At 41.5% G+C, this 26,343-nt stretch overlaps 1 protein-coding gene, 3 long non-coding RNA genes and 1 other non-coding gene across 5 annotated transcripts in view; 4 read left to right on the top strand and 1 right to left on the bottom strand.

Moving 5' to 3' along the window:
• The window catches only part of LOC148670361 (scavenger receptor cysteine-rich type 1 protein M130-like), a 204,528-nt gene that overhangs the window by 8,559 nt on the left and 169,626 nt on the right, over nt 1-26,343 (top strand). The window lies entirely within an intron of this gene.
• Nucleotides 2,940-4,409, top strand: LOC148670362 (uncharacterized). The gene is made up of 4 exons (XR_015937042.1): nt 2,940-3,085; nt 3,602-3,634; nt 3,764-3,802; nt 4,310-4,409. It is a non-coding gene; the product is annotated as an uncharacterized LOC148670362 (long non-coding RNA).
• Nucleotides 4,447-6,080, top strand: LOC148670363 (uncharacterized). Its single transcript, XR_015937071.1, has 3 exons — nt 4,447-4,624; nt 5,575-5,877; nt 6,012-6,080. It is a non-coding gene; the product is annotated as an uncharacterized LOC148670363 (long non-coding RNA).
• LOC148670364 (uncharacterized) lies at nt 12,656-14,960 on the top strand. Its single transcript, XR_015937079.1, has 2 exons — nt 12,656-12,805; nt 14,421-14,960. It is a non-coding gene; the product is annotated as an uncharacterized LOC148670364 (long non-coding RNA).
• trnaa-ugc (transfer RNA alanine (anticodon UGC)) lies at nt 17,380-17,451 on the bottom strand. Its single transcript has one exon. It is a non-coding gene; the product is annotated as a tRNA-Ala (tRNA).

Below are 26,343 nucleotides of genomic sequence, written 5' to 3' on the forward strand. Positions count from 1 at the left end.
TGATTGATTTCACAGCAGTCTGTGTGCAACATGTAGCACTACTGTCAGCGCTGTAGTAATAGTTATGGGCATGTTGAGCAGCTGGAATGATAGTGATAATTTGGGTACTTTGTAATGTTCCACAAACTGATCAGTTTGGTGTCTGTGAGTTTTATTTGCCCCAGTGTACGGCTAATAATGCACTGAGTTTCTTCAGAGACACATTTTAGAGAACAGGTGGAGGTGGAGGTGGAGATAGGTGATTTAGCCTCTTTGATCTTAATATACATCTAAAATTATTTGATTAACATATATCTACATTATTTCTGGAAGAAATTAATCAATTTTACATTCAGTTAAAACATTCAGCCACAAAATATTTTTTGGTTTAACTATTTGACGTTGACCTTTCAGATTTTCTTCCAACACTCCTCTCTTTCATTTAATTTTTATATCCTATTATCTACTTTCTTATCTATATCTATCCTATTATCTATATTCTTATTGAAAGCACTTTGCATTATTGTACAATTGATTGTAATAGTATATGCATTTATAAAATGTAATTTTCTACGCCTAATCATAGGTGTAAATCTGTTTATGAATGGAACAATAAGAAGTCAAGATTTAAATTGAGAATCTATGATATCTATTTTTCACATGAAGGTAATTTATTTTCATAGGGTAGTAAGTTTAATTTTCACAGACGCCAGTGTCACGCCCGACATCCCTCCCTAGAGGGCGCTCCACTGCTCCCATTATTGTCCGTGTGATTAAGCTCTCCAGGTGTGCCCTTTTAGTGTTATTATTTAAAGACCAGCTCCTCCAGTCCTTGGGGCTCATCATTAGGGTAAGATGTCGCGAGGCCCGCCTAGCACCAGGAAACCCTACATCCGTCTCCTGAGGGCATAGGCCTCATCCCTGACACCTCCCGTTTCCTGAGCCCGGGGTCTGGAGGATCTCGCCCCGTTACCCTTGGACCTCCATGTTTCGTTTGTCCGTGTGCTCCCCCCTCCCGGGGGTTTTAACTTTGTCTCGTCCCAGGATGGATTCCTTGTTGATGGACTCTCGGACTGTGCATTTGACCTGCCCTTGGAGCCGTTTGGATTTGGATGCCGTTTTGTTTTCCCCGTACACTGTCTCACAGATTGTCACTATTATTTTGTGCACCATTAAACCCCTGTGTGTTCCCTTTTACCACGCCTCCTGTATTCTCCAGCTCTTACCGCATCTCATAGGGTCTTCTATAAGATCTGACACGGATTTCAGTCCGTGTTCGTGACAGCCAGGTTCAATGACAGTGAGCAATGCGCTGCACTATGAGAGATTACCTGCTCAGACTGACAGCCTGTAGTTCTCTATTGCAGGTTTCCTGAGGCTGGTGAATGGACACAGTCTTTGCTCCGGGAGAGTGGAGGTGAATCTCAAGAACACCTGGACCTCAGTGTGTGACTTTGACTTTGACTGGCAGGATGCAGAGGTTGTCTGTCGGGAGCTGGACTGTGGGGCTCCTTCAGTGATACACAGAGGGGCTCATTTCGGACAGGGCCAGGGTCCAGTTGGGTCAGAGCAGTTCCAGTGTACAGGACAAGAGTCCAAGCTACGGCACTGCCCCACTGCAGCCAGGCCAGAGCAGAGCTGCTCCCAGAGCAGAGCTGTGGGTCTGACTTGTACAGGTAAGGTTGTCACAATGTTTTCACTCATGGAAACAATCGTTATAGAGTCATAAATGATACATATTGTGATTGGGTGATCTCTGATGTAGACTGAGTGATCTCCAGGGGAGAGTGGGTGATCTCCTGAGGAGTGTCGAGTGGGGCAGCACGCAATCGGCAGGTTCTAGGCAGGGTCCCAAGCACACACCCCACACACTAGACTTAATTTAAACCAGTGATTTATTAGCTGGAACTTACAGTTTATGATCTGGACCTGGTGCACTAGACATAGTAGCTTGTTGTTCTTGAGGATGTCGGTTGGCTGTGTTGGTGTTCCGATCGGCACCCGGTGTGGAACTGCTAGGGGAAGAAAATAACACAGGTGGTTCAGCGTAAGAACTGAGGGGATGGTGCTTTCTGCCTGGGCTGTCTTGTGAAACGTGTATCTACAGCCTGTGCAATGGCGAAAACTGCCCTTCAGCCTTGAGGCTTGGAAAACGAATCAGCCTAGGCTGTGCCAAAGCCTGTTTTAATAGCAGCAGCCTACCCTTCAGCCCACTCAGACTGTGTGGGAAAAAAGTACAGTTAGCAGGTAGTAGGTAGATTTTTCAATTGTAACAAAGCTCCTCACCAATGAAGCTAGGAAAAGTAAGGTAAACAGCCAGTGTGATGGCAAGGACTGTTACAGAAATATCAACGCTATTCTTCAGGCCTAAGACTGGAATTGTAGAGATGAAAATATAAGTGAAAACCTTCATCTTGGGGACAGTTTATTAATACTTTATTTCAATATGTGCCAGGCTGAGGCAATTATTGGGGAATTTTTCTGTCTTCTCCAAGTCCTTCCTGGTTTTATGTGGCCTAGAGCAGGGTGCTAATTGTCTCCTATGAGCTGCACATCGTTATCTTACGTATGGGGAAAACTTGGAAAAATGAGTCCCCAGGGAAAGTAGCACCCTTTGAGGAAACAATCCCTTATGGCATCACAATATCTTATTCTATGCCTGCTATTGGTTTCTCACTCACTATGTGCTGGATCTTATAGTTTTTTTTCACTGTATTGGTACTTTAATTTGTTGTATTTCTTGTGGCCTGCTGTGGTGTCATGCTGGTGAAGTTCTCTCCTATCTGCAGGATACACAGGGTTCAGGCTGGCGAACGGCTCTGACTCCTGCTCTGGCCGAGTGGAGTTACAGTGGCTCTTCAAGGACTGGGGGACAGTGTGTGACCTGTACTGGGATCTGAGAGATGCCAGGGCTCTCTGCCAGCAGCTGGACTTGGAGAGGCTGTAGCAGCACCAGGACAGGCCAGGTTTGGACAGGGCAGTGGACCAGTATGGGCTGATGTGTTTGAGTGCAAGGGCAATGAGAGTCGTCTCTCACACTGTGCTGTCTCTTCGTGGGGGAGAGCAGGGTGCTCTCATGGACAGGACGCAGGAGTCATCTGCTCTGGTGAGAATTGTGTATTTAAAACACAGTGACACTCCCTCTGCTTACACACAGAAGCACACTGTTTTCATGATTGAATATCTGCTCTGTTACACACTGCCAGTCATGTAAGAGATGCAAAGATGAAAACACATATTCCTTAAAACGTGAGTGTGTTTTAAACATGTCATATCTATCTCAAATATTCCCTCAAGGTGTTATTAGGTTGTTATTTTCTTTCTGATGGATAGATGCACAAATACACTGAGGACTAAAGCTCAGTTTTATATTTATGTTGATATCAATGCTCTAAAAGATTAAAGAAAGTTATGTACCTCAGTATCCTGTAATTAACATCTGACCTGCTTAATTAGTTTAATTAATAGAGCCCAGTTAAACAGGAGCCTGAAAAGAAAGTGAGTCTCAGAAAGTCAAAGTTTACAGATGTTATGTGCAGTTGAGCCCCACACACAGCTGACATTCCACTGGTGAAACATCACTCCAGTGGACAGAAATGAGCTCCTTTCTTCTCTTTTACAGACTCAAATATGACCAGAGATTCACCTGGAGCAGGTAAAGAGAGAATGAGGACTGTCTTAATCACATCAGTGCTGTTTTATTTGTAGTTTCATTTCTGGTGTTAAATTGCTCCTCTCACACAAGGTTAACAGTCTGATTTCTCTCTCTCTGTTTGTTTCACAGACTTCCTTTCTTCAGCTCTTCCCTCTTCCAAAACACCAGGTATGAATTAGCCCCTGTTCTGTATCTCCAGGGCTCTCAGTGTGTGCTGATGTCTCTGTTGCTCAGTGGAATCCCAGATCAGTCAATGAGGCAACAGCTGTGTGTGTGCAGTTTTTTCTGTGTGTCACAAACACACTCGGGTCTTTGGGCTCTACAGCAAACACATCTATCTGAATAATGCAATTTGACACTGGTGGAGCTATTGTCTCTATGCCCAACAGTGGGTCAGAAAAAATAACTTATCTGGTATACTGTTTATGAACAATGTGGAATATGTTAAACTTACTGTATATATTAAATATATATATAATATAATAATATATATATATATACTGCTTATGAACAATTTGTTACAATAAGTGTAAATATTAAATTAATCAAAAGTCAAGAAACACTGTACTTGAACTGTATCTGCTGTGCCTAGTGGGCCAACTTGTAACAGGAGGTCATGGTGATCTCTAAGAACTCCTGATCTCTGACCCCTGACCTCTAATTTTCTGGTCCTAGATCAGCTATCCCTTAGGCTGGTTGGGAGAGGAGATGATTGTGCTGGGAGGCTGGAGGTTTATCACAATGGCTCCTGGGGGACAGTGTGTGATGACTCCTGGGACGTGGCAGACTCTGAGGTGGTGTGCAGGCAGCTCCAGTGTGGGACGGCCCTCAGTGCCCCAGTGCCGGCCTCCTTTAGCCAGGGAACTGGTCCCATCTGGCTGGACGAGGTGGGCTGTCTGGGGAATGAGTCGTCCCTGGGGGAGTGTCCCTCAGCATGGTGGGGACAGCACAACTGTGGACACAAGGAGGATGTGAGAATCCTGTGTTCAGGTAGGGGAGATAATTAAAATTACAATGATTCAGATAATTTAATCCCACATTGTGGATATGGCTTACATCTAGAGTGCCTAGATATGTTTGACTTGTGAGGATGTGAGAATCTTGTGTTCAGTAAGTTAGTTAAGTAAAATAATCCATAGTCTTAAATTCCACATTGTGGATATGGTTTGCATCTGGAGTGCTTAAATATATCTTGTTGAGGAAAAGACTGAGCTGTATGCAGAATTAATTTTAAAATAAATATTTATATTTATGATACAGTTGTGAATGCACATCCCAGCAAAAATAAATAGAGAAAGAAACTCAAGATAAATTCCCCTCCACTTTAATGAGGATATATTAATCTCAGTCCTCCAGTAAAATCTAGGGTCCAAACTTTAAACTTCTCACATCAATAAGACCTGTTGTCTGTTTGGGTGTATTTGTCTTGGCCATGATCTTTCATGATTTTCTGCCTCAAATGTTTCATTTTGATTTGTTCCAAGAATGGCTTCTGGTCAGATCCTGATGAACCACTTGGTGTTAAATGTCACCCTGAGCCTCGTTTTCTCCACTCACAGCGCTGCACTGCTCACCCTGAGCCACGCATTCTACTTTCATGCCTCAGTCTCTTAGTTGTGCTGCTGCTGAATAGCCAAGCTGATCAGAATTACATTTTGGGTCAGAACCTGATCATGTAATGGGATTTTAAAGCTCTGTGTGATGCACTGTCCAGATTCTGAATGAACAGAACCACACACTCCTGTCACCTTCATGTCAGCTGTGTTATTGTACAGCTGTCCTTGTTTCATTACGTGAGTCAGTTATAACTGGATTAGTACAGGAAATGAGACTGGTTGCTGTTCACATTGTTTGCTGGTTGTTTCTTACCAGTTCAGATTGAAACGTTGGGCTGTCTTGTCAGGGTTTGTTTCCTTTGACTTTCCCTGCTGTCTTGGCAGATCACACTCTCCTGAGGCTATCTGCAGGCTGTTCAGGACAGGCAGAGGTTTACTACAATGGCACCTGGGGCAGCATCTGTGCCAACAGCATGACAGACTTCACAGTTGCAGTGATCTGTAAACAGCTGGGCTGTGGAGACAAGGGCACTGTCAGAGAGACAAACTCCAGGCTGAGCCCTGATCCCAAATGGCTGGACTTTGTCTCCTGTCGCAAACACGACTCCACCCTGTGGCAGTGTCCCTCCTCCCCCTGGGGTCAGAATGACTGCACAGATCGGGAAGTGGCTGAGATCACCTGCTCAGGTACAGACGGAAGAGTAATGCTCTGTGAATTAGTGTTTTGCCATTTTTAGAACAGACAAAAGCTTTAAACTGAATTCTTATTAATTTATCTCCAAACATGTATAAAATGAAATAATTATTATTAATCTTTGAAGGTCCTAGAAAAGAAGCTGACAGAAGCACTCCAGCCCCTCAGGAAGAGCAGCCACAGCAGCACTGCCCAGGTGAGTTCAGTGTGTAAAACAGTCAGAGACACTGCAGCCCTGAGCTGAGGAACAGTAACCATACAGCTCTCTTCTAGAGCCACTCAATACCTCACTAACCTCTACCACAGTCACTGAGCTGAAGACACTCAGTAAGCTCTCTGCTCTCGTCTACAGTCACAGATCTAATGACACTTGATAACCTTTCTGTTGTCTTTCAGTCCCACTGGCTCTGCGCCTGGCTGGAGGCACTAACTGCTCTGGCCGGGTGGAGCTGCGGTATGAGGGCTCCTGGGGGACAATCTGTGACGACTCCTGGGACCTGCAGGATGCCCAGGTGGTCTGCAGACAGCTGGGCTGTGGGGACGCAGTGAGTGCAGCAATAGAGGCCTCATTCGGACCAGGGAGTGGTGCCATCTGGCTGGACGAGGTGAACTGCACAGGCAGTGAGCTTCACCTGTGGGACTGCTGTCACTCTGGACTGAATCAGAGCGACTGTCGACACAAGGAGGATGCAGGGGTTACCTGTACAGGTGAGGAGAGTCTTAGAACTGTAGATAAACAAGGTAGCAGATCAATGGAGAAGTTAGACTGATGTTACCCATACTCTATCACTGCTTAATATCTAACTGAACCAACAAAGATCATCAGTCACAAGATTGGGATGTTTTGTAGCCATGTGTGTGTGAACAGCACTAGGCTTTAATTCTGAACAAGACACCATTCATCCAGCAATCCTAGATTTGACCTCAAGGAACAAATGTAAAGATTTTTTTTTATTAAGACCACTCTGGATTCAACTTGCTTTAAAACCAAAGACAAAATAATGACAGTTCTCCTATCTCTTTTACAGGTTTGTCAGAGACAACAGCCAGTCCAGCAACAGCTAAAGGTGAGCAGAAATCTTCCTTGTCATTGATAACTCCTGTCTTTCTGTCTCTTCAGATTCCCAGTGTATCTGTAGTGTCTCCTCTCCTCCTTGAGTGTGAAGATCAGTGTCTCTTCAGATTCCCAGTGTTGTTGTAGTGTCTCCTCTCCTCCTTGCGTGTGAAGATCAGTGTCTCTTCAGATTCCCAGTGTTGTTGTTGTGTCTCCTCTCCTCTCTCAGAGTGAAGATCAGTGTTTTCAGATTTCCAGTGTAGATCTTGTGCTAGTGTCCTCTCTTTCCACACTGATTTAGTGACAGTCCTGATGGGTTAGATTGGGAATCCTTAACTGTTCTTCATTGATCTTGGGTTCACCCTGAAGCCATGAGAGCCACATATCGGAACAGGAGGAGAACAGGACATGTGTCGAAGTGTATATGAGCCCAAGAGCACCTCTCCTGATCCCTGTTCATCCATTGTCTCCCCCTCTCTCAGGCAGAACCAGGACAACACCCCAGACACAGCCACTGGGAGGCCTGTCTGCCTCGCCCCTGGTCCTCCTGCTGCTGGGGGCTCTGCTCTTCGTGGTGCTGGCCCTGTTAGTGGGGCAGCTGATCCAGAACAGGAATCTGAGGAAAGGTAGGGAGGGAACTCTCCATCCACATAGTGACCTCTAGTGGTCAGTTCTGTCACTCACATGGAACTTATATTTACATAATTACCTTGAGGAATAATTCAATTCAATTCAATTCAACTTTATTGTCATTAAACTTACACAGGTGCATAGTATAATGAAAAGTGTTTCTCATTAGTCACTCAGGTGCAGTATATAAATAGGACAGAAGATGAGACAATAAACAGTTACACAATAAGACAGTTACACAATAGCAATAATAGTAACATGTAATAACATAACATAAATAACATGTAATCAAGTAATCGAAAACTGTGCAAAATTCCGCAGAGAAAATTTAACAGGACAGAAACAGTGCAAGGTAATTCTTGGAACAGTGCAAAAAAACAGTGTGGTTAAAAGTAGTGTGGTTAATTAATATTGAATATTATTATGCCTGTTACAATTTTACTGGGCTATCGAGGGGACAGTACAATTTTGACTTACGTGTGTGTGGTGGTGTAGGAGTACAGTGGTTGTGGGTACAGGAGGATGTTAGGAGAGATCATAATAAGGTGGAAGGGAGTGGGGGCGTCACCAACTTGACAGCTCTGGGGAAGAAGCTATTTTGGAGTCTAGTTGTGTGCGACTGGAGTGACCGGAACCTTCTGCCAGATGGTAGGGGAACAAACAAGTTATGACCGGGGTGAGTGGGGTCAGACATAATTTTGGTGGCTTTTTTCAGACTCCTGGTGTTGTATATTTCCTGGATGGATGGTAAGGCACTGCCGACGATGTGTTGGGCAGTTTTGACCACCCGCTGTAGTGCCTTACGGTCGGATGCGGTGCAGTTGCCGTACCAGACTGTGATGCAGCTGGTCAGTATGCTCTCCACCGTACATCTGTAGAAGTTGGTGAGGATCTGTGGATGTAGGTGTATTTTCTTCAGCCTTCTCAGGAAGTACAGCCGCTGTTGTGCCTTCTTGATGAGACTGGAGGTGTTCAGTGTCCATGTAAGGTCCTTAGAGATGTGAACGCCGAGGAATTTGAAGTTATTCACCATCTCCACCGCAGACCCTTCTATGTAGATGGGGGAGTGAACTTTTCCTTGTCTTCTGAAGTCAACAATCAGCTCTTTGGTTTTGCTGATGTTGAGACATAGGTTGTTGGTTCGGCACCAGTCTGCGAGTTGTTTTATCTCCTCTCTGTAGGCAGCCTCATCGTTGTCAGTGATCAGGCCCACGACTGTGGTATTGTCAGCATACTTGGTGATGGTGTTTGTGCTGAACTTAGCAGTACAGTCGTGGGTGAACAGGGAGTAAAGCAGTGGGCTGAGCACACAGCCTTGAGGGGCACCGGCTGTGCCCTGGTAGAGACCTGGTAGAGAAAACCATTTCAAGTTTAAAAAAGATTATCAACAATTACAGATGGAGATATCAGGAAATTTGCAAATCCAGAAGCATAACATTTATGTGCTGTAATGTCCAAAGAAGGTTTAGTAGTCAATGTTTGATCTTGTACTCCTCTCCCTGCATGTTAACCCTGAGTGTCTATTTTCTCACACAGCCCTATCTAAGGGAGCACTCGCACCCTATCATGATGCCGTTTACGAGGAAATAGAGTACAAACTGGCCAGAGAGGGAACCAACAGCGCACCCAGGAGAGGTGAGTGGAGAGAGTCTTCAGGAGTGATTAGTCTCCATCTTCTGAGGAAGATCTGAGGACTTAACACTTGTAGAAAATCTCACCATACTGGTTTTAAATCTGTAGAGTTTTCTTTCTCAACTGCTGTCAAAGTAAGTGAAGAAAAGCATCATAAACTCTGTGTTTCTGTTGACAACCTGGCTTCTCTCCCAGTAAGAGACAGTGCTGATTGACTGTAGGATTGTTTTTTCTCAACTGGTGTCAAAGTAACTGACACCACAGTTCACAGTTCCTGATCTGCCTTATACACACAAACTCTGAGATACTGTTCACACCCTGGCTTCTTCCACAGCCAGTGGAAGACAATGAGTCTGCTGTCTGACTGCAGGTAATATTGATCTGTCCTCCTGTTCACAGGGAGATTCCTCTCTGACGAGCTGCCCTCTGGATACGATGATGTGGAGGACAGTGAGGGAGACCCAGTACCAGGTGAGGGGAGATGGAGTCAAGGGGCTCAGTGTGGGAGTGAGGAGGTCTTCAGTCCAGTACTCACTCTCACCTCAAACCAGGCTGACGTTTAGAGAACTTATGTAGAAAATCCTGAATTATATAAATATAACCACACGTGTTTCTTCAGTGTTGCCTCACACTAGCCTTATCTCAGTGTAGTGGTTTGATGGGTTTACTGAGACAATTATTAATTGTAGCAGTAATCACGAGGTTGTTCGTTGGGGCTTTTAGAAAATCAATCGTCAGAACAACTAACAACGCACACACACGGGTTCAATACACGGGATACATTTCTTAATATAAACTGTGCACCAAACATATACTAGTCTGCCTGGATACGAGCGGCAGACCTTACTGTGAGGGTTATCAATATACAAGTTATATAATCTCGAAGAGATGCAAACACAAAGAGATACACAACAGAGAATATATGTCACTATATATCGTTCGGTTACCAATTCGCTAATCAGTGTTATTACCCACTGTTACTCTAAACTCGGAAGTAAATACATTACTCATGAATTAAATTGATAACAACTTGTGTTGAGGTACAATTGAATTCTCGAGATGCAATGTAGAACATGGGGTTTACTTATCCACTGTGTATGGATTTGGAATTCCCGGCACGAACACCAAACCAGCTGACAGGCTCTGTTGCAGCCTCTGTTCCAGCGGTTGTCCAATGGGCGTTGTGTCGGCGTCCTCTGGCTACCGGCCAACCAGTCAAGGTGCAGCTCGGAGTAGGACGGGCGGAGGAATCTGACTGCGGCGCGCAGGGCAGTCGTTGCTCCGAGGGGATCTACCAGCAGTCCGGCTGGCTAGTAGAAAGTCTCTATGCACAGAGTGTGACTGCGAGTCCTCACAAGTCACTCTTTTGCCTGGGAAGAAGCTGGTTCGTTCCCGGTCCAGCGCTGCTTCTGAATAAGCTATTCAGGTTGTCGACGAGGGTCCAACTGTAGGCTGCCGTTGATCAAGCGGAGCATTCACGTTGGTAGAATTTTGAGTACGTACGGGATCCTCGGCCTCGCGCTTAGAACAAAGTCCAAGTTCTTTTGCAGACAACAGCAGTTGTCACGTGATTGTCTCTGAGGATGCGCGAAAATGGCCAAGGAGAGCTCCGATCTGAGCTTGCACTCCCTTTTTGACCAAGACCCAGATGTGTGCTGATTGGTTGAGAGTTTGGCGGGCATTGGAGACCCACATGGTATTACCACGCCCTGCCAGTCCCTGATTGGTTGGTCAAGATGAGATATAATTCACTTACTCTTGACACTTAGGAATGCAGTCCAGATGTCCATTCGGCACTCCCTAGACTGATAGGCGCCAATGGTTGACCATTGATCATGATAGCCAGGCTTAGCTAATTGCATCCCCGTCTGGGAGCTTGTTTCTTATCAAAAGAAAACATCTTAAATCAGCCTGCATGAATTCTTTCTCTGTGGCTGCACCACAGAGATGGAGGGTGAGATGGGGCCTCATTTAGGAGCATACCAACGCTTAATTCTGTCTTATTAACAAGCATTGCCGCTACATCAGCAAATCATAGATGCCGAGCAAAACTAGACCTGGTCAATACTGGGGTGCTCTCATTGGTTTTGATAGAAAAGGAGACTGCGGAACAGCATGCTGTAAAAACGGCCTTTCAGATTAGATTAATCAGCGACCCTAGAGTTTTGGCTTAACTATACACCACAAAACATTTAAAATCACACTTTCCAATTACTTTGCAGCTCTATGGTCAAAGTAAGTCTGAGTCCTGAAGTGTAAATTCTCTGTCTCTCTGTGTGGTTCAGGAGACTCAATAACCTCTCTGAAAGAAGAGATCCCAGAGTACTATGATGATGCTGTAACTGTACCTCAGAGTCCAGATGCCTTGTCAGGTGGGTTATTTCAGTCCAATCACATGGGGAAACTCTGCACCAATACACACAACATAAACATACAGCATGCAATTACAAATTTGCTAACAAGGTGTTTTAGACACCTACATCCTAAACACCCAGAAAATCCTCAAACTGCTACCAAGTATTCAGCTTTTACAGAACACCTACATAAAAGAAAGAGATAAACCAAACCTTCTAAACCAAAGACATTACAACCTACAGTTAAATCTCTCTCTTTGTGAACCCAATTGCTACAAAATAAATGGGAATAAATGGGAACCTATCTCCCTGTTCTAAAGATGCTCCCACTAGCCAGGAGAGGCACTTTTTAACTAAGGGATTATATAAAAAAGAAATAAAAGTTTCTAAAAACAACAGAAAGGCAAGCTCTCTTTATGAGGTTCAAAGACTAAACTCCAGTCTGGACTCCCACAGAGTCTGAATCTCTCTACTCTTTCTTGGATCTCAGCCTCTGAATACGGAGTCTGTACTATTCTGTACCAGTTACATGAATCTGACTCTCTCTCTGTGATCTCAGCCCTGCACACTCAATCTGGGTCACTGCTGACAGTGTCCGGCTCCTCTTCAGTATCTCATAGGGTTCACATCACCACCCTCTCTGTCCAAATACAGCCAAACTTTCTCTGCCCTGTTTTCCTTCAACATCTTATTTGAAAATCTAGGAATTGTTTTACATTTATAACAGTTGTGAATAGGACTGGAAATCAGGTTCCCCCTGATCTCCTGTACTTAGAGCCTGGAGTTTTAGATCCTGTGTGATGTTCAGTTAATCAGTGTGTTCTGATGAGCTCCAGCAGTCCTGTGCTCTAGATAACTCAGTGTGCTGATGTGTGACAGTGAAGCTGTGCTCTGTGTGCTTTAGGAAAGCTGATGTCCTCTGTGAAAGAAGAGGCCCCTGAGTACTATGATGATGCCATCACTGTGCCCCAGAATCCAGACACTGTGTCAGGTGAGTTATTATAAATAAGACTAAGGAGTACCCCCTGTACCAGCCCACAGTAGCCTTTGTCATTAGAAATTAGTCTCAACCTAATTTCATATCTTCAAATAAACACTACCTAGAAGAAAAGAGGTCTCTGACAGGCCAGTCTGTATCAGAATGACAGAGCCATTACTGACCTTCTCTTCTGTTCACAGGGAGACTCCTCTCTGATGAGACACCCTCTGGGTACAGTGATGTGTTCAGCAGTGAGGAAGACCCCACTTCAGGTAAAAGTACAGCCAGGGGGCTCAGTGTGGGTTAGGTATTTCAGGGATGGGAAAGATAACCTCCAGTAATCCATCTCTGTTGCACTGTCATCCAAGACAGGGGGGAATCAGGCATTTTGCAGTAGCAGTAGCTTCACTCCATGTCCTACAAGGATCAATAACAGCCAATAAAGACTGAGTGACCTGAATTGTACAAAGTTAGATCACAAAGATCACAGTGTCACTGAAACCCACCTACTGACACACCTAGCCAATCAGATTTAAATTAATTTAAATTGATCAGCAGCTTTAGATTCCCCAAGACCAGGAATTCTGTTCTCTGACTGCAGAGAGAATTACATTGATACTTCATAAGTATAAGTTAATTCTACACTGAATCATCAATTCTTCCAAAAAGATACAATTTAATTAAAAAAACCTATGAAACGCTTTTGAGTACAATATTGTAACATCTATTCTGTATACTATAACTGTTAGCCCACTAATAGCCATTGATATCAAAGCAGAGTACTTCTCAGATACAGTATGTTCTATTATGCTTATTGTTTGTTATGCAAATTATTATTATATCAATAAATTGTATATTGTCTGGTTAGAATACATGTGTGAGACTATAGATTATTATGTTTGATTAGTTCCTAAAAGTCTACAAGTACTCTCAAAATATACTGCTATAATTTCTGATTGTTACAGAAAATTAAAATCCCCATTCACTACACTATTGTGACTATGTAAGTGTTTTAAAAAATCTAGGTACACCTGGGTAATGTCATCAATTCCAATTCCAATTACAGTACATGGCTAGGGGCTGCAAAGCAAGGAGATGTTTGCTGAGATGCTGAGGTGTGAGATTCAGAGATCAAAGCAACCATAAAGTTCTGGGTAAATGATTGTCAATCAACTGTCAATGATAGAAGGCGAGAGCTACTTCTTGCTTTTACTACTTGTCCAGATCAACTGGAAAGACCGGACTGGAGTTTAGTCTTTGAACCTCATAAAGAGAGCTTGCCTTTCTGTTGTTTTTAGAAACTTTTATTTCTTTTTTATATAATCCCTTAGTTAAAAAGTGCCTCTCCTGGCTAGTGGGAGCATCTTTAGAACAGGGAGATAGGTTCCCATTCATTTTGTAGCAATTGGGTTCACAAAGAAAGAGATTTAACTGTAGGTTGTAATGTCTTTGGTTTAGAAGGTTTGGTTTATCTCTTTCTTTTATGTAGGTGTTCTGTAAAAGCTGAATACTTGGTAGCAGTTTGAGGATTTTCTGGGTGTTTAGGATGTAGGTGTCTAAAACATCTTGTTAGCAAATTTGTAATTGCGTGTTGTATGTTTATGTTGTGTGTAGTGTTGTTAACAAATATTTAACTAATTGTCTGAACTATTACTTTTTTCAATAAAGCTGTTCCAAAGAACAAATCTCTTATGTGCCTTTAACTATACCAAATGCTTGGGTATATTCTTGGCAAAATCTTTAAAAGTTGGGGGTTATGATTAATTTATTTTTTAATTTATCTACTCAGTCATTTTTGATATTCACAATTTCCATAATCCTAATATGTAACAATATTATTTCAATAACTGGCTCATTTGACAAATCATGAGTCTGTCTCTCTGTCAGGTGTCCTCCAGCCTGGCCCTGGAGTGGACAGGGTCCTGCCCACACTGCCCTCTGAAGAAGGAGCCCCTGCCCCTGACAGGACTGACTACGATGATGTTGGGGATGACTCTCAAGGAGAGGATGGGTGCTGTGAGACTGACAGAGCTGTCTGGGAGAACCTCCTCCAGCAGGTCTAGACACAGAAGAGCTTCACCAACAGAGTCACACAGTCTTACAACAGTTCTGAGCACTGAGACTGTCTGTGACCTGAGTCCACTTCACTCCACTGCTTCCACACTGACACTGTCTGTCACCTGAGAGCTCTGACCAGTGAGTCACTGTCCTCATTGACTTTGTCTACAGGACCTGCAGTTTGTGTTTTAAAACAGGGAGACCTTAAAGTTCCCTATTCCATTCAGTCTTTTTTCTTGTACAATATGATATGTTTCTGAAATAAAACTATTAATTGATATAGAATTCTGGATGTAACATTTCTGATGTGCAGAAATGTATAGACATTTTCTTAACGTTTCCTTTTTAAAAATAAACTTTTTAAAATCATTTTGTCATTCATTTGTAATTTCTTAATTTTGTACAATTAAAGACTTTTAATTAAATATATAAGGAACCTTTGGCCACTCACAATGATAAAATCAACCCCAGAAGGAGAGAATGCCTAAATGTTTGTGACCAATTCATAAGTATGATTTAATCCACACAAGGAACAAAAGGCACTGTCGACAGAGCCAGATACAACACAACCAAAGAGACAACCTGGCTGTTATTTACATTCCCTTCAAATCAAAAGGTTAAGATAGATAGATACTTTATTGATCCCATGAGAAGAAATTGCATCTATCTATCTAAGACTCCTTGTCCTGCCTTCAGGAGCTGCTCAATTTAAAACGCAGCATCCCACAGCACTAGAGACACCCCAAAATTCACTTTATACTGCACCTCAAACCATAGGTATTTTATAGCACCCAGATTGACCAGTACAGAGCACTAGATACAGTAAAACATCTTCATATTTGAAAGAAATGTGAGTGTTTTGCACATTTCAAGCTACAACAAGTAAACATTTGAGTACCTAAGTCAATATCACCTGGAATGATAAATAATGACCAACATCGGCAACTTCCAAGAAAATCATTTTCACACATTGAATTTGATCTTCATACTCACCTTGCATTCTCAGCTATAATACTTCAAAATTACACTGCAGATTTGGTGGAAAACTTCACAAATCTGTACAATTGTATTTTAATATCTTGGTATGTACTTTCATTTTAACCATAAATGCTGTTCAGTATATTGTACTTTTGTTGTACTTTTTAAAACATTTTACCTGAGGACGCAAGGGGACTGTTATATCTTGTGATACATGCAAGACATCAGTAAAAGAAGGTGAAATTTTAATAAAATTGGTGATTAAAAGAAAACCACAACTTGTATGATATTATCCCTCGATATCGAAGACCAATTGAAGGATTTGAAGAAACTATCAAAGAAACAGCAGCAATAGCAGATGATTTGGGTTTTGAACCAATGATTATACCTCAATAATCAATTCGTCCTCAAAAAATGAAGAGACAGGCATGTTTTGAGCCTCATAATGATCCTCTTCTGGATCCACAAGAAACGTGTTTTGGATGTACTTATAACTTCCATCGAAGAGAGATCTCATCAGTTGCATACAATTGAAACTTGACTTTTTGGATGGTATTGAAAATATTTTTTAAAAATAAAATAAACAATTTTCCAAAGAAGATCTCATGAAGTATTGCCAGGATCTATTCTTAGCGTTTGGTAGTGATAACACTGCTGATATTGATGGGGTAGAAACGTACGATCCGTTGACAGGATTTCTGAAGCGAGAAGTCCTAGAATGCCGCCTATAAATGAGCTAGGATTCATACCAAGAAATACTTTTTGTTTTCCACCCAGAAGGCTGCTATTGCATTACCAGTTTTGGTAGCTTCTGGGCGCGATTTTCCAAAACCGAAACTAATAACAAAGTTATTTAAGATGCACAAGTTATTTGGACATTTACCATGTCCAAAAATTGTAAATCGAGACTAGTATTACTACAGAAGAAAATATTTAACTGAAATATTAATAAGACTATGTAAGTATAAAAAGTAGAACAATTCAATTGATATAACTTATTTTTTATTCTTATTAGAAATGGGCTCACACACAGGAAGACACTAACGTTTATCTTCGTTAGAGTGTGTGAATAACAGTTTAACCCAAAATGTTTGTAATTGTGATTTTGTTAAAATGTAATAAATCGCCTATCAGCAGTAAGAAATTATTAAGAAAGTAAGAAATTGTTTTATTTCACAAACTGTAAGAGAGTTTACAGTTCGTATCCTTCGCTTTGTCTTAACTTAAGCGTTCAGGATCCAAGCCCGTGTGCGGATGGTTGTGTTTCTTGAATCTCTTGTAATCATCAAAAGTCGTTGTTTAGTCCTTCAGTACTTTCTCGAGTTGTGCCATGGATATTTTATACGATTAATACTATTCATGCTCTTTTGCCTTTTCCTTCACATATGGAAAAAGTTAAAAGTGTCCTTATGGCTGTGCTCCACATCTACACGAGAGCACCTGTAGCAGTACAGGACACGCAGTGAGGAATTCGTGCAGGTTTCAGCTCAGTGCGGAGTCCAGAGGGAGGACTCACTCGCTGAATGATCTCTCAAGAAATCCCAGGTGAGATTTAACAGGTGATTTCTTCAACAGCCACGACAAGTGTGGAGACGTTCTCTGGATTTCCTGAATATGACGTTAAATTTGTTCAAATCATTTGTTGTAGTTAACAGAACTAAATGCTTTGGAGGTACATCTAAAACAGCAGAGCAACACTGTAGCACTTCGTGTGTGACTGAACTTGTGTAAACCTGGCTCTCTATGAACACGAGCAAAGAGTTCTCACTCAACAGAAGATTGCGATGTGAGCACAATAATATAAAGCACGTGGAGATGCCAGGGATTGAACCCAGGACCTCATACATGCAAAGCATGCGCTCTACCACTGAGCTACATCCCCAGTGGTGGGTGCTCATGGAGAATGCCTGCAATTTCCCACTTTCGTGTTTCCTCTACTACAGAGTAAATTCATGGGAATGAAGAAATAAGGAAGGAAAAATAATCGCATTGAAGCTTCCAGAGACTGGGCAAAAACGAATCAGTTATTTTTATATCCAGTCACACGGGCGACGGTGGTTAATTCCTCGACGGGGGAGTGCTTTTTTACCTCCTTACTCTACTGTCTTTCAATTCTGTTTTCTTTGAAAGCTTTTTGCATCTTTTAAGTGCTCTCGGTTAAACTACGCATAGAACAACAGCAGTACTGATGATTTTCATGGACCGATGCACACTTCTTCTGTACAACTCCAGTGATAAAGCCCTGTCTGTAAATATTGTAGAAGAACGAAAAAGGGTGAAACAACGCTCCAACCACAGGAATGGTAACCAGAAGGATCGTGTTCTAATTTAATATGTCATTTTGAGATGCCTTGTCAGCGCAGACAGGTGTTAGAGCTGAACAAATAATTTATAGTGGTGGTTGTAAACATGAAACATGTTGTTTCTATACCAGGAAGAAAGGAGCAGACTCTTAAACTCTTTAACTCTTAAGTTAAAAGAGACAAAAACGACACCTAATCACAGCTAACATTAATTAAAATGACATCACAACAAAAGAGCAGAGCCTTAAGTGAATCAAATTCGTTTTCATTAAATGTCTGTGTCTTCATCACTTTGACCGGGGTAAAGTTAGCTTGAAGTTCGAAAACGATTTTGGCACGCCTGTAGCGTTTTTATGAAACAATTGCTTTGTATATACAACTGCTCTGTGTATAAAGTACATTGTGAATGTTCTCACAGCCTTCAGTTTGTCTTTTTATTCCACACACGAATATTCTTGTGTCCATATCACATACCATATAACACAGAACGCCTTCAAACCAAATGCATTTTAAAGACCACGACATTGAAAATTTTCACAACCCCTCCATAAACATATCAGTGAGCTAATTATCCTTTTCTGACAGTCGGGGTTTTGATTGATGCGCAATTACGCACCATCTGGAACACTGGGGGACCGCTGTATACATACAAACATTCACAACGCAGAAATACTGCTCAATAGAGTTTCATGCGAAAAACCCATATATGACCATAGGAAGCAGAACAGCAGTTTCCAATTACCCAGACTGTCAGCACGGGAATAAAGCTTTGTTTTATTTCTGAAACCCTTTCTTTATTTCCTGTTTTCATTCTGCAGGAAAATTCCTATTCTTTACTCAACAGTTTTTTAAAAACAGCACCCATGATGTTCAAATCATGATGTCCATGATTGTTTACACAGAAGACTGGCAGAGCTTTGGGTTGTGAATCTCTTTTTCTCATGGTTTTATTGAATGTGGCACCGTGCACTAGGATAGGGGGATGCTGTTCACAAGCCAATAGCATTTAAACCACAGCACCCACAATGCTGCAAGTAAGTGTTTTACACACTAAGCAGGTCCTCTGACCTTTCCCAGCCTTGCTTTGGGTTGTGAAACCTCTTTCAGTTTTTGTTATGATTTTTTCAATACGGCACCGTTTAGACATGCAATACACTGGGATAGGGAGGTCCTCTTCATGACTCAATAGCATTTGAAGCACAACATTCACAATGCTACAACCAAGTGTTTTACACAGCAGACAGCCCCCCTCACCTCATACAACCTTGCTTTGGGTTGTGAAAGTGTTCTTTATTTTTTATGATTTTTTGAATATAACACTACAGGTAATATACTGGAATAGGGGGGTCTTCTTAATACATGGGGTACATGCGGATAGCGCCTTAAAAGGTGGCTTCTCAAAGCTCTTTACAGAATGACAACAACAATAAATAAAAATACACAAGATAAAACACAATTACAATATATAGAGGAGACCGTGGATGGTGGTACTAAGAAAAGCAGAGGGGTGAAGAATGGAACCAGTTCAGTAAAGGCTTTTCTAAAGAAGAGGGTTTTGAGTCTGGATTTGAAGTAGTTTAGAGAAGGTGACTCTGTGATATCCTTGGGGAGAGAGTTCCAGGGCTTGGGGGCATAACAGGAGAAAGCCCTGTCACCCACAGAATGTAGATGGGCTTGGGGAACAGTTAGGAGAGCAGAATTAGAAGAGAGAAGGTTGCGAGGTGGAGAGTAGGGCGATAATAGTTCAGACAGGTACTGAGGTGCCAAGCCATGCAGAGCCTTATAGGTGAGCATGAGAAATTTCATGTGCATTTTTTCCCCTCTGTAACAAGAAACATGTGCACTCTGAATTGAGTAGGTGTCAAATTTGTAAACCTGAAATTATTTTTTGTTCATATAGTCATTAAGATCCAAAAGACTTGGACAGAGATTCAACGAGCCCAGGCATAGAGACTGAGTGTCGAGCGAGCAGGAGCGGTGAGGAAGGAGACTGCGAGAGCATAGATATAGATACTTTACACAAAGTACAGACAGTGCATCAAGACAATATACTGTACAAACAGTAGACAACGTACAAGTAAACAATGCAGACATGTAAACAGTGACTGCAGATGTGCGGAATAAATAAGAAATTAAGGTAGATGTTTCTATTAAATTAACGGTATTCGAAATGTTGCAAAAAGAAAAGTGATTTGTTTTGTAAAAAAATGAGAGATTATTTTTACTTTATACAGGAAAGGCATGTGCGTCAAGTTGATCTTTTTGGATTGCACCATTTGAAAATATAAATTGGAAGTTAGTTTGGACAACTCCTGTTGGATATTGTATTACAAATAAAGTTAAAAAGATATCATTTAAAATTGTTCATAGGTTTTATCCAGTTAAATAAGTACTCTCTAAAGTACTTATTTAAGCATGAGCAGGATGATTTGTGCATTTTTTGTCGAGCTGAAAGGGAACCTTTGGTACATTTAGTTGTAAGGTGTGTGTTTGTGAAGTTGTTTTGGACGGACTTGCAGAATTTTGTTTGTAGGCATTTAAAGGTGTTTTTTTTTTAGGTTTAAGGACTTTGATATTGTACTGTGTAAGATAACTTTTTTAAAAAGCATTTATTTATAGCAAATTTATTAGTCATTCTTAGTAAATTTTACATTCATAAAATCAAAATGGTCCAGTAATACTCCCCTTTTTAGTACTTTTCAGATGGAGTTGAAATATTATTTAAATTCTATAAAAATGAAAAAAAATGCTAAAGCAAGGAAAACATTTGATATATGTAAAAAATATAATTTACTTACTTTACCTCTGGCAGTTATTTTTTTTTTCTGTTCGTGTTTTTATTTCTTTTATCCATTTCTGCTCCTGTAGTTGTATTTGTTAATTATTTACACATTTAATAAAAATAATAAAAAAATGTCGGCCGTATACGTTACACTATAATATAACGCAAACATTTATTCTGGACTATTTTTTTCAGATTATTATTATTCGACTAATATTTTTGTGGTTCATAGCAACGGTCACTAAGGAAGTTCATCTGATAACCCGGAAGTCCTCTGTTTGACCACGTTTCGCTTTCTGTGTTCAAACCCACGTGTTTACAGCCACTGCAGCTGCAGGAATTTTTTTTGTTTTTCAGATCAACTCTGAAAAAAATGGAGAATTTGTTGCTTAATCTGGAAACTGAGGCGCACTCTTTCATGGAGATTGTGCTTAAATCGATCGTGCACGAAGTTTCGGAAGTTTTCCGAAACGGGACAGATGATTCCGAGAAGTCGATTGAAGAAAAACTCCGCCGGATCTCCCAGGTTCTGGCGAGACGAGTCTTGATTAAAATCATGTCTGTCGACAATGTTTTCGGGGCCGAAATCGCGCAAATGAAGCAGGAAAACGAGCTTTACTGTTTCATGGGGGTTTTGCTCAAATCGTTCGTGTCTGAAGTTTCAGAAGTTTTCCGAAACACGATGTCTGACTCCCAAGTCTCGTTTCAAGACAAACTCCGCAGCGTCTCCCAGATCCTGGTGAGTCGGGCCGTGATTAATATCACACAGTGTGTGGAGGACAGTTTCGGGACAGAAATAACGCGAATGAAGGAAAACGAGACCTTTAAAGTGCGATTGCAGCTGTGGGAGAAGGAGTCGGGACCAGGAGATCAGGGAGGGACAGATCATGTTGGACTCATGCCTCCCTGTGAAATCACTGCAGAAACAAATGAAGAAACGGAGCCGTCTGGTAAGTGCAGTGACTTTTAATTAGTAACGTTTGTGTTTAAAAACGGTGTTTTTAACTTCCTCACTGTTGGAGAGATGCAGAGCGAAGTAGGAAAGGTTTGTGATGTTGCCGAGGGATTCTTTTCTGCGAACTAAACTAGTTGTGGTCTGGTTATATTCTCATTAATGTTATTGCTGTTCTTTAAATGTGGACAGAAATATGTCGTCAATTGATACACTTTCTCCATGTGAAAGCCAATTTAGGAGACTTTGGAGACCTGGAAATATGTTTGTGGGCAGATTATTTATCGACGTGGCGGTAACTATCCCTCTGTGCAGTGTTAATGTACTGCATTGTACAGCAGTGTCCAGTCAGCCAGTGTGTCTGTATGAACCCCTCTCTCTCAGTGCAGTGTTAATGTACTGGAGTGTCCAGTCAGTGTGTCTGTATGAACCCCTCTCTCTCAGTGCAGTGTTAATGTACTGAAGTGTCCAGTCAGTGTGTCTGTATTAACCCCTCTCTCTCAGTGCAGTGTTAATGTGCTGTGGTGTCCAGTCAGTGTGTCTGTATTAACCCCCCTCCAGTGCAGTGTTAAATACTGGCAATTTAGACAGAACAAAAGTTTTCGCGAAATTACATCCCCGACTGTCCTCCGCTGCCCTTTTCAATCTTCTAGAGAGCACAAAAGAGTCTTACGAAAATTATTACAACTTTGTTCGGTCAGCTTCTCCTCCTAGACCCTGTTAATTGCTACGATGAGTTGCTTTGTGCTCTGTTTTGCCGTCTTCTGAATATAGTCTGAGGAATACCCAACGAAGAAGTGATGTAGCTGGTGTAGTAAAGCAGGCTTAATTATTATAGAACCACTAATGTCAAGACAGCGCTTGCTTTCCCCCCACAATTGGAAAGTAAAATATTATTTTTTACGGTTTTAAAACTTGTATATTTTATGTAAAACAAAATTACATAAAGTAGTTCAGGTGGGTAGCTGCGTCAGCATGTGTAGGCTGCAAAGGAACAAGTAATAGGTTTATTCCATGCTGAAAAAAAGAAGAAAGAGAACACAACGTTTCGGCCGTGGAACCTGAAGAAGGCTCCACGGCCGAAACGTTGTGTTCTCTTTCTTCTTTTTTTCAGCATGGAATAAACCTATTACTTGTTCCTTTGCAAAATTACATAAATTCGACTACCTTCGGTTCGGGAACAAGTAAAGGTTTATTCCCTGCCGGAAAGCGAAGATACAACATTTCAGCTGTGGAAGAAGGTTTTGACGCCCGAAGAAGGCTCCACAGCTGAAATGTTGTTTTTTTTCTTCTCTTTTCAGCACAGGAATATACCTCTACTTGTTCCTTTGCAGCCTACGCATACTGATGCAGCTCCCTACATGAACTACTTTAGGTATTCATGCTGTATGTATTATTTACATCTGTAGATTATGTATTACTTTCAGATTCATCCTGTTTGTGTTCTAGGTACAATTTTTTGACGTACAGATTTGATTTCGCCACCCCATTTTGGTGAATATAATATTGGTTAACCTGCAGTATATTTTGTAGATGGAATATTTAATAGTAGACATATTCAATAGTCCAAAGCTTTGAGGTTCAGCCTAGTTTGCATTGAAAGAAAGCGAATGAATGATTTTCCTCCTACTGTCATTTGTGTACTGGGATAGTCGAGTTGAAATGTCTTAAGTAACACAAAGCCGCGGATAAACAGGGCGGTATCACCAAGTTTTCCCTTCTTTACTTTGCCTGTTTGGAGTCGAGTCTGCTGAACACGAATGAACACAACGAACACAATGAACACAACGCGTCACTCCCTTTTGGTTCAGGGATAGACGCGGTGAGATTCAAGTTCATCAGCCTGCGAATGGAGAAAGGATAAAAAACATATTTAAGAAATTCTGTCCACATGCACTCAATCACTGCATTGATTCATCCTCACTACCAGATAGGGCTTAAGAGCTCATGCATTTAAAGTGAATATTTAACAGGTTGTGATATGTACAGTGGTGTGAAAAAGTGTTTGCCCCCTTCCTGATTTCTTATTTTTTTGCATGTTTGTCACACTGAAATGTTTCAGATCATCAAACAAATTGAAATATTAGACAAAGATAGCACAAGTAAACACAAAATGCAGTTTTTAAATGAAGGTTTTTATTATTAAGGGGAAAAAAATCCAAACCTACATGGCCCTGTGTGAAAAAGTGATTGCATTATACATTTGTATAAAAAAATTCAGATTAAAACAAAGATTTTGCATATTCTTTGTTGTATGTATATATAGTTCAGCCACAGAACCAGGAGAATATGTCTCCTTCTTATAATAATTATTGTGGTTTTGATTTTGTTACTGAGAGATCTTGCTACATAGTATATATATAAAACTATTTTCTGTTGCAATTCAAGGTTCTGGATCATACAAAAAATACTTTTCCTTGCTGAAAGTCTAACACACAAGAGAGAATGGTGATATACATAGGAAAATAGGTACCAGATGATAATTTGTAGCAGCTTCTTGAATATTTATCTCGCAAGAGACCCTTTTTTTGTGGAAACTATCAGGTTTTGATTTACTATCATGTGAACTCTTGCTCTTAAGATGGTAAGAGATTGCATCTGGTATTGCATGTTATTAAATGGTAATTATTTTATTTGCTCTGTTTCCTTTATTGGGAAAATAAAGTATATGCTCAGTAGAGGGGCAAAGTTTTGAGTAGTGTCGTGGGAATTTTCTCTAAACACTTAAACAAACAAGCAGATGGAGATTCTTCATTCAAATAGTAAGCTCAGTGAATTTGCCCCCCCTACAGACAGCACAAACAGTGAAACTCACCTCATTTGTTAGTGCTGGGATTGTGCTGGTTTGTGCCGTTGAAAGTAGCGTTTTTGCTGCTTTCGTTCCCGAGATATAGCGCCTTGTTTTTCCGTTGATCACGTGACCATGCATGGTGACTTTGACCTCCAGTAACCCCGTCTGCCGAGTTCAAGCGCTCTGTTACCGGCGCAAGAGTAACAATTCTGCAACTCTGTTCCTCTGTTTGCCCAGGTAGGGGGCGGCGGTGGATTTTGCATTTAATATCATTATCTTCTATGTGTTTGTGTGAATAGGAAAATTACATTTGTCTCCAATATCATACCCGTATCAGAAGAGTTTCAAGTGTAGCCTTAAAAAGCGAACATTAGCAAACAATTGTATGTTCTTACAAAGAGGCTTTAATGAACAAGTCTTAATACCTCATAGCATTGTCATTTTTAAAAATCTGAAGCAGTAATCAGTTTCGTATTGTCTCCTTCTTAAGTAAACATAGGCATCAAGGGATATGTGAAGATTTTTATCTGTGTTTCTGGTCAGACCTTGGTATAGAATACAGCGTGAGGGCACACCTTGACCACTGAAGACACAGATTTGATTGTCTTTGTTAGATCATCAAATTTATCCCAGATGAAGTCATGTCTTTTGCAGTATGCAATGTAACGACCCAGGACATGTTTGCTGGCAGGTTGGCAGAACGCAGTGACACCTCTTAATTTGAAGGTCTTCCCATTTAATTCCAGGTTATGTGGAAAATCTGAAAGTTGACTCTCAAAGATATTTTGAGACTGGACAGTGTTTTCTTCATGACTCAGCCAATCTCCCATGTCACCAATTTGAGAGAGACATTTGGATTGGCTTAATTTAATTTGTTTCTGTACAGCCTCCTATAGCCCTGTTACTCCTCTTGCTCTCAGCGTATTCAAATCTACAGAATCAAATGGGATATTGCGTGACTCCACAATGGAGGGGACCACTTGGCGATGAGCGCCGACTCTGCTACCACACTAGGCACTGTTAAGAACACTTTTGCTATGATTTCTGAAATGTTACATTCAGCCCTCACTTGTTGTAGCCCTGACTATTTTCGTTGCACCAAAAATGTCCCTCAAAATTTTAGCTCTTAGAACATAAACATCTTTGTGCACACCTTTCTGTGCCAAATGTTTCACCAGTTGTAGATGCTATCTACAGCCTGATTAACATAGCTGCTAGAAGTCCTGCTGTCACAATAGGCACTGCATAGGCACTGACATCAAAGGCACAAGTGTTCAGTACACTCACAGTGTCTCCACTCACCTTTACTGGGGGCAGGTCTCTGCTGCTTCAGTTCCTCATCAGAGCCACTACATCTTTTTTCACAGGAACAGAATAATCTATGTGTAACCACTCAGAATGAGGCACAAGATAAAAAGATGGTTTCCGTTTTTTAGGTGGTGCAGCAAGCCCTCTCCAATTTTCCAGGCAACTCAGATTTGATGGATACACCAGTTCTTTGTCCTTTTTGAGCTCTGTCTGTTTTTCAGAACTCATAACAAGTGTTCTGCTCTGCTGTTCTAGAGAGCTGGATGTCTCTGCCTCACAGGTGGTAGCACTGATAACGGCCCTCTCACACTGCTGGGAAACACCATGAGCACCCGTTGATATTCTCATACCTCCTATGTGTGCTAGGTGCTTCATAAGGAACCTGTCAACTCGCATTGGCAGTGTCATGCTTCAGCACTGATTGTATTAGGTTTTTGAAATCCGCTTCCTCATTGGCTGAGCTTCCAGTGATGTTCACACTTTTGAAAAGTGGAACCATTAAGCCAGTCCAGAGTGGGAGATAGCAAGCAAGCCTGGTGAGATGAGGAACAATCTCCGGTAGGAAATGCAGGTTATGTCTATCACCACTGTCCACAGCAAGCAACCTGCATTCTTCACAGATTTCTGTTACCCAGTCT

The sequence above is a fragment of the Lepisosteus platostomus genome, chromosome 5 (assembly GCF_059453375.1).
Source record: "Lepisosteus platostomus isolate fLepPlt1 chromosome 5, fLepPlt1.hap1, whole genome shotgun sequence".
In the NCBI taxonomy this organism is placed as follows: Eukaryota; Metazoa; Chordata; class Actinopteri; order Semionotiformes; family Lepisosteidae; genus Lepisosteus; species Lepisosteus platostomus.